The sequence below is a fragment of the Vitis riparia genome, chromosome 5, assembly GCF_004353265.1.
Source record: "Vitis riparia cultivar Riparia Gloire de Montpellier isolate 1030 chromosome 5, EGFV_Vit.rip_1.0, whole genome shotgun sequence".
Classification (NCBI taxonomy): domain Eukaryota; kingdom Viridiplantae; phylum Streptophyta; class Magnoliopsida; order Vitales; family Vitaceae; genus Vitis; species Vitis riparia.
The window spans coordinates 23,143,417-23,151,710 of record NC_048435.1 but is presented as its reverse complement, the minus strand read 5'-3'; positions in this window follow the sequence as shown (position 1 = coordinate 23,151,710).

The window sequence follows — 8,294 nt, the reverse complement described above, 5'->3', positions numbered from 1 at the left end:
CCACAGATAAAAATCTATGGTGGTGATAATCTCGAATGCCCAAGGATGAAAATCCATGGTGGTGAATCTGAAATGCCCATAGATAGAAAATCTATGGTGGTGATAATCTCGAAAGCCCAAGGATGAAAATCCATGGTGGTGAAATAACTGAAATGCCCATAGATAGAAAATCTATGGTGGTGAATCTGAAACAGATGCTCATAGATGAAAATCTATGATGGTGAAAAACTGATCAAAGCCCATAGATGTCCGATCTATGGTGGTGAATCTCGAAAGCCCAAGGATGAAAATCCATGGTGGTGAATCTGAAACAAATGCTCATAGATGAAAATCTATGATGGTGAAATCTGAAACAAAGGGGGATGCCCCAAGCAAACTGACGGTAGGGGGATGCCCTAGGTGATAACTCATAAAGATCGGCAAATGGGTCTGACAATCATGAAATCAACATGAGACATGGCAAACCCAAAGAGAGGGGGTATGCCCCAGTAGAAAAACGCTAAAGGGGGTATGCCCCAGTGTGACGACTCGCAAAGATCAAGAAGTGGATCGAGTAGTGAGAAAGTCCTCAAAAGGTCTAATGAACTCAAGGATGGGGGTATGCCCCAGTGTGACAACCCATAAAGATCAAGAAATAGATCAAGCAGTGAGAAAAACCGCAAAACATCCGATGAACTGAAGGATGGGGGTATGCCCCAGTGTAAGATAGTAACCAACATAAGACACAGAACGTCACCAAACAAGATACTCTGGGATATGCTCAACGATGATGCAATGAACAGGATATACATAGCCTCAATGAACAAATGCTAAAACAAGACCAGACATCACCAAAACTATGCTGACAAAGCAAAACCAAAGTAATGGATCAAACAAATGCTGACCAAAACTCTAAGTCTGAAATGTAAGCAAAACAAAACACGACATGTCAACTATCAATAATGAGTACATCATCCCAAATGCATCAACAATCTAACAAGCCCTACCATCATGGAAAATGTCGAACCTGATGCCCAAAGACATGTGAAAACTCAACCAGAAAGCTCAAGACTGGTTCACATCTTCCTCGGATCAAGAGAAAGGGATAAAGTCAGGTAAGATGATGAAATATGTAAGCTCAAAAGATGTAAGGCTCTGATAAGATGGGAGCAGGTATAACGGTGTCCAATGGAGGATGCATGGGTGCATAACAAAGATAAGTAAATATCCAAATCAAACTAGGTACGCTGAGGAGACTGAGCCCAAGGTGTCAATGACTCTATGATCCATCGAAAGCAGCAATCATAAACAAGAGATGGAGTCTCAATGTCGAAATCAGCAAGGTGGCTATGCCCCAGTATGAATGCATCATCTCAAAATGGGTAAGCCCTCAGTGCAAGATAAACTTTGGGAAGTATGCGTCTGGCATAAACTGTCATCTCACAAAATCATCATCGATGAGTGGGTTATGCCCCCCAGTGTAAGCATCTCCAAATCAAACGTCAATGAGAGGAGTGCAACCAATCATACATCATCTGATCAAAATGAACCTCTGCTCCTCAAAGTCATCGTGGTAATGTGAAGAGGGCATCTGACCTCCTCTAAAGAAAGAGCATGTCTCAATGTGAACTGATATATCTAAGATCAACCGCCGATGAAAGGGTTATGCCCCAGTATAGGGCAAACCCTGAAATGACTAAACTCTGCTGCATGCTCTCATAAGTGCCCGTGTCCTGATCCAATCATCTCAAAAATCTGCCAACAATGATGAGAAGACTATGCTCTCGTGATCACATCAAAGAAATCATCCAATCATATCTGATACTCCAATGTGAAAGGGATCTAAACACCTTCAAGGAACAACTATACCTAAAAAACCATCATCGACCGAAAGGGGTATGCCCCTGTGTAAAGTACACCATATGAAATGCGGCAATCATGTCTCATGCTCCAATGTGGAAAAAAAGACATCTGATATCCTCCAAGGAATGGACATGACTCAAAAATCCGTCATCGACTGAGAAGAATATGCCTCGACATAATGGTCATCCGATAATAAAACTCTCTGAGATGGCTATGCCCCAGTGTAGGGTCATACCATAACTCCCGATCCATCACAATCAGAATGCTCTCGAATCAGTCCCAAGTATCGCTCACATAAGAGCTATCAAACACAATGTGTGATGTCATGGCCTCAAGGTGGTCTTAAGACTCAGGACGTAACGAAGGCTAGGGTGATAGGGTGATAGAAATGAAGGGAAACTAGGCCCAAATACCCAATGATCAAAACCCATGCCCTCATGTATAAAATGCAACATGTATAGCAAATCTCGTGAGCCATGGACCTGAAGATGCCTACTGTGAACATGGTAACAATGATGATGCAATGAAGAAAAACCGAACTGATGACGAGATGTATAATGATGGTGTGAAGAGAGTATCAAACCCGAAAAATGAGGTCACTGTAAGAACGGAATAAGAGGTGAAATGAAAATGATGAATCAGAAGTGAGAACGAGGATGATGATGAAGCATAGAATACGAGAACGAGTGATGATCCGCTCAAATCAAATATGAAAGGAGGTCACGTCAATAACGAACACAATAATGGAATGGATAATGACTCAGAGCTCCTAAGAGAAGGCCACTCATCTCACTCTCAAAATGTACGACAAAGTGAATACGAAGAATAAAAGGTCTCGGGAAGCTCACATACGAACTCCCATCAATAGACATATCCAGCAAAGCGACCCTCGAACGTCAATATACACATACTCAATGATAGAAAATAATACACACATGCGCTTCTTTTTTTTTTTTTTTTTTTTTTTTTTTTTTTTTTTTTTTTTTTTTTTTTTTTTTACATATATATAAACTGTACATGCTCTGAACGCATACAAAGAAGACCCAAATATGGGATCAAAACGAATAAACATACTCTCAAATGTCAATGTACCATAAACTCTCTCTGATGAGGTGACCCTCTCAAGCTAAGGATCCCTGGATCAGTGTCCGTGGGATAAATAGTGGAAATGACATGACTACCCCTCATGTAATGAACTGAAGATGATCACCCTCGGGATGAAAGAAGATGATGTGAAATGAACAGTGGATAGAATGAGGAGGATGAAATGAATAACACGAACAGTAAGATGAGATGAAATCCAATGATGCAGTGATGAGAACAGATAATGAGAAGAATGCGCCCCTAGGTCCAAGGCTCATGAAACCCCTAAACAATGCATGCGTACACTGAAGGGCCCCTATCCCGGTGTAGAAGGTGAGCAAGGCTATAAGAAATGAAAGGCTATGATGCTCATGCGAGGCTCAAAAGGGCTAGCAATGGTCTAGATGTCAATAGAGGTAATAGGGTGTGAGCTAACCGAAATGAAGGCCACCCATCCTACGACCATGGTCTCAAACATCGTGCTATCAAGCCCTCAAATGATCAATACTAGAGATCGATGTCTATCCGATATAACCACATCAACCCTCTGGAATCATGCACCAATCGTACTCCAAATGCTCTATAATAATCTCAAAGATGATCCTCTCAAGGCAAAGTAAACGGTGATCTCATCAGGCGCGACTGCCCATCACAAGCCAACTCTCATCATACAATATCAATCTCTAACTCACAGCAAAATAAGTAACAATCTCATCAAGCAATCGACCAATCCTCTCATCGTAAGCCACCCAAAGATCATAAGATAACCCTCTCCATGCAAGATCAACCCTAGGCTCAAACTCCTCACACTCTACCCGACCGAATCGGAGAGGGGATGTGAAAAGCTAGAAAAGCCGATGATGAAAAGGTCATATAATGGTCTCAAGGGTAATGCTGTGCAAAGCTCACAAGGGATGGATGTAAGTCAAAACAGAGTCAAGGTGTGGGAAGTGAGCAAGGTATTGGTCTGATCATAAGAAGATGGATCACAGTCTCGAACTCTCTAGGTCAAATCCCTGATCCTAGGCTAATAGGCTCAATATCCTCCATGATAGGTCAAACCTCAAGATCACAATGTGCAAGTGAAGAGATGCCTCAAGTCAAAAGTACAACACATATCACAAACACAAACACATGTCCATAAAGGAAAATGCATCCAATGGGATAAACCGATGAGTACATCATGCAAAAGAAGGATAATAAAGACAATACTCAAGAATCGAGTTATAGTCTTTAAAAGTCAAAAGCAAAACAAGACTAAACAAACAAAAACAAAAACAGTGACTGGTCCTGTCGTCACATCTCTGGCCATAGAAGGAACAAAATCTGAGCACCACTGTACCAAGGTAAGCCAATCATGAGTCAATCGGCCAAATCAATAAGATCAGGGACTGCTGGTGAAGGAGCGTCTGCATGCATGGCCTGAGCTGAGGTAGGAATAGGAAACATGTCAGACTGAGGATGCCCAAACGTCCCAGAATCAATAATGTCCTGTATGGCATGTCGTAGAGCAGTGCAACGATCAGTGTGATGTCCTATTGACTGATGGTACATACAGTATAAATCAAGCCGAAACTGCGGAGGCACAGGATCTGGAAGTGGCCTAGGAGCCAAAGGAGCCAAAAATCCCATGGCCTGGAACGTCTCAAAGACTCTGCTCAGGGGTGTGCTCAAATCTGAAAAATGTCTCCGACATCGTCGATGAGGGTGAGGTCGCCCCTGAGGAACTGTAACGACCGGAGGGCCGCGAACCCGGGATGGAGGTCGTGTCGACGTAGCCAATGAAATGGATGAGGAATGCTGCTGGAGCACTGAATGTGGGCGAGGTCGTGGATGTGAAGCACCCAAAGCAACAGGTGCCGGTGAAGTTGAGTGTGGCAATGAAGGCATCGCCACTCCTGGAACTCCTCTCGATGACGATGGATACTCTGACAGAATAAGCTCAATCCTCTCAACTCTCCGTGTCAAATCCACCATCATCCCGTAAAGAGTAGTAAGAGTAATGGGTGCGATCTCGTCCGACATGGTGAACCTCAACTGAAGAAGTCTAATCTCAATGTACTCTGAAATATCATAACCATCATGCCATCAATCTCTGCTCGGGGACCAGTCACGACACTAAAACTATCCAAGACTCTAAAACAAACACATGCAAGAGACAAAACAAAACAACACACAGTGCTACTCAAAATAACAACACAAAATGCATGATACGAAACAATGATAATAATAAAAAGAAGACAGAAACACATACCCAAGAAAACAACAATATCACTAAGTGAAATGAGAGTACATCATGCAAAATAATAAGACAATAAGGTCTACTCTCGAAACACAGGGTACGACTCGAATCACTAACTATAAAACAAGACTCAAATACAAAGTAAAAGAAAACAAAAACTCAAACGACCAACTAACAATGTAGTCCCAAAATACACTAACAAGGTATGCGACATCAAAGTGTCCTGTGAATATCAGTGCCCTGGGTGTCCATAATGCGATGGTATAAGCCCGAAGGAGGAGGAACTGCATGTGTGGACTAGGCTGGAAAGGAATCAGCAGTCATATCTGGACCAAGATCAGTATCTGTGGTCGATACAGGAAAGCTAACTGTACCACTGTCAATAAGATCCTGTATGGCATGACGTAGAGAAGCACAATAATCAGTACGGTGGCCTGCCATCTGGTGAAATGCGCAGAACTCGTGAGCGCGAAAACGCGGAGGCAAGGTACTCGGGAGTGGCCTAGGGGCCAATGGTGCTAAAAAACCAGTAGCTCTGAGTCGCTCGAAAGCTCTATCCAAAGGCATCCCCAAATCAGAATAAGTCCTCTGACGTCGCCGATGGGGACGAGACTGCTCATGTCGTGGGATACTAGTCTGTGGATGCTGAAACTGAAATGAAGGTCGCACCGTGACAGTATGAGGATACACAAAAGGATACTGCTGAACTGAATGAGGATGATGATGCTGTAAAGGTGTGAAATCACTCCTAGGTATCTGCAGTGATCTCGTATAGGGATGATAACCAGGTCGACGATGCTGAAAGTCTGTAGAACATACGCCTCCATAGCTCTCAGATGATCCAACAACTCCCTTCCCCTCAGTATCTGGGGAAGGAATAATATCTGACCATAATCCTCTAGATATGCCATCCTCTACATCGAACAAAGCCTGAACCAATGATCTGAAATCCTGGAATGGGACTCCTGTCAGATGCCGAGCAAACCTAGGATGTAAACTCCTCAAAAACATGCTCATCTGATCTCTCTCGGTAGGTCGCTCAATCATCCCACGGCCTTCTCCTCCAGCGGGAGATAAAAGAAGAAACAGACTCATCTGATCCCTGTCTAAGAAACTCAAGCTCTCTACGTGTAACACTCGTATCACCACTGAATGAATACTGTCTCAGAAACTCCTGTGCTAAGTCCACCCAAGTCCTCCGACGAGATGACTCTAATGAAGCGTACCATCTCTGTGTCATGCCGCTCAATGACAATGGGAACAAAGTGAGCAACTGTGCCTCATCTAGACCAAGAGCCCTCATAACTGTGCTATAAAGTCTGAGATGAATACGAGGACATCCAACACCCGTATATCTCTCTATATCAGGCATCCTGAAACCGACTGGCAAAGTGGCTACTGGCACGTCATCAGGGTCATCCCATGAAATCATCTCATCAGGATCTCTCATCTGTCTAATCCTCTGCTCGAGTCTGTCCATACGAGAACGAGGATCCTCAATAATGGTAACAGGTGTGACAATGGGTGGAATGATAGCAGCATGATCATGCAAAGTCCGTGTAACTGGCATCTGAATAGGTACGGCAGGTGGTGCCACTATATCAGATGGCGTGTCCTCGAGCACTACATGTCTGCTCTGCTGAGCATCCATCCTCTAACTCAAACTGGTCAATACCCCCTGAATCGAAACCACAGAAGCGATAAGCTAACCAATCGAAACTGACTGTGAATCTGTCTATAGCAGCTCAGAGATACGAATCAACCTCTATCCCACTCAACCCAGGGCACTGAACCAAGACTGGGACTACAAATAGACCCCTACAAAAGAACCTGAGCAAAATGACTCAAACACGACTCATGCAATGACACGGGATGTAACGAACAATGACCAATGCATGATACAATACAACCCAATACATGACAGGGTGCGATACACAATCATATGGTGATAATCAGAAATCTGGATGTACGATAGAAACTCCAGAGTCATAGGAGTGTCCAACATGAGATGACCACAAATATGACTAAAGAATTTCTATTGATGATCCAGAAAATGATCGAGGTGTGAAGAAAGTGAATAGGGTGTGAAGAACACTATCACGAGATCGATACTCAATATAGACCAAAATATCCTTTGATTCAATCTTCAACTCGAGCTCCATAAAGAAAAAAACGATAAGGTGATCAAGGCGAATCTCTCGAAAAATGTGTGAATATGAAAATATGCCTTTCACCTTTCTGGTAATGAAAATATGAGCATCGAGTCAAAAATTGAACCAAGGATCAAACAAATGATGAGGTACTGAGCCCGTGATAGGTGTACAGTGTAAAAAGATGATCAATGAACATATCCCAAAGTATCGAGTGAGTGTCAACAAAGTGAAAGGATGTGCCGAGCCAAGAAAGAAAAACGAAAACCCTAGGGAGAAAACATGCTAAACTCCTCGAGTAAAAAGCATAATTTAGAGCTACAAGACGAAAGGTGATCCAACCGTACTCAAACCCATACCGATCTCCGAGCACTCTCAACTGGAGACTAAAAGGAGGGAGTGTCGAATCCAAAGTGTAACCATAGAGGCTCTGAAGGCCCTCAGATGCACCCACGTGTAGGGAGGGAGTCCTAACCGAAGGATCTATGGCTCAACCTACGAGGTGAAGGTGGCTCTAAATGGATATGGGTGGACTTTAAAAGATCCCTAGCAGAAGCGATCATACCCTCCGGCGGTACGCAACCCTCTGCACGCCTCCGAAGAGACGGGGCGCTTCCATGTAAGGTGGTCATCACCTCCACACATGCACTACCTCGACATCCCAAGGGGTTTCCTATGGTGAAACCTCTCAAACTCTCAACGCTCAATAGTCAACTAGAGTGCACAGTGAGCGGTGTGGGTGCATCCGAAAACCCTATGAATCTAGAACAGAAGATGAAACACACTGGTCGCACAACTATCCATGAAACCTAGCTCGTGGCTATACAGGTCTTCAATGATCGGACTCCAATCAGCATCGGTATGTCGGTCTCCTCCAGGATGCTCCCGTACATCAATATAGCCCCTCGCTAGACCCTACTCCTAATCTCTGGCTCGGTCAGAGAACAAGCACACAGAAGGCCTCACACTTGCAAAAG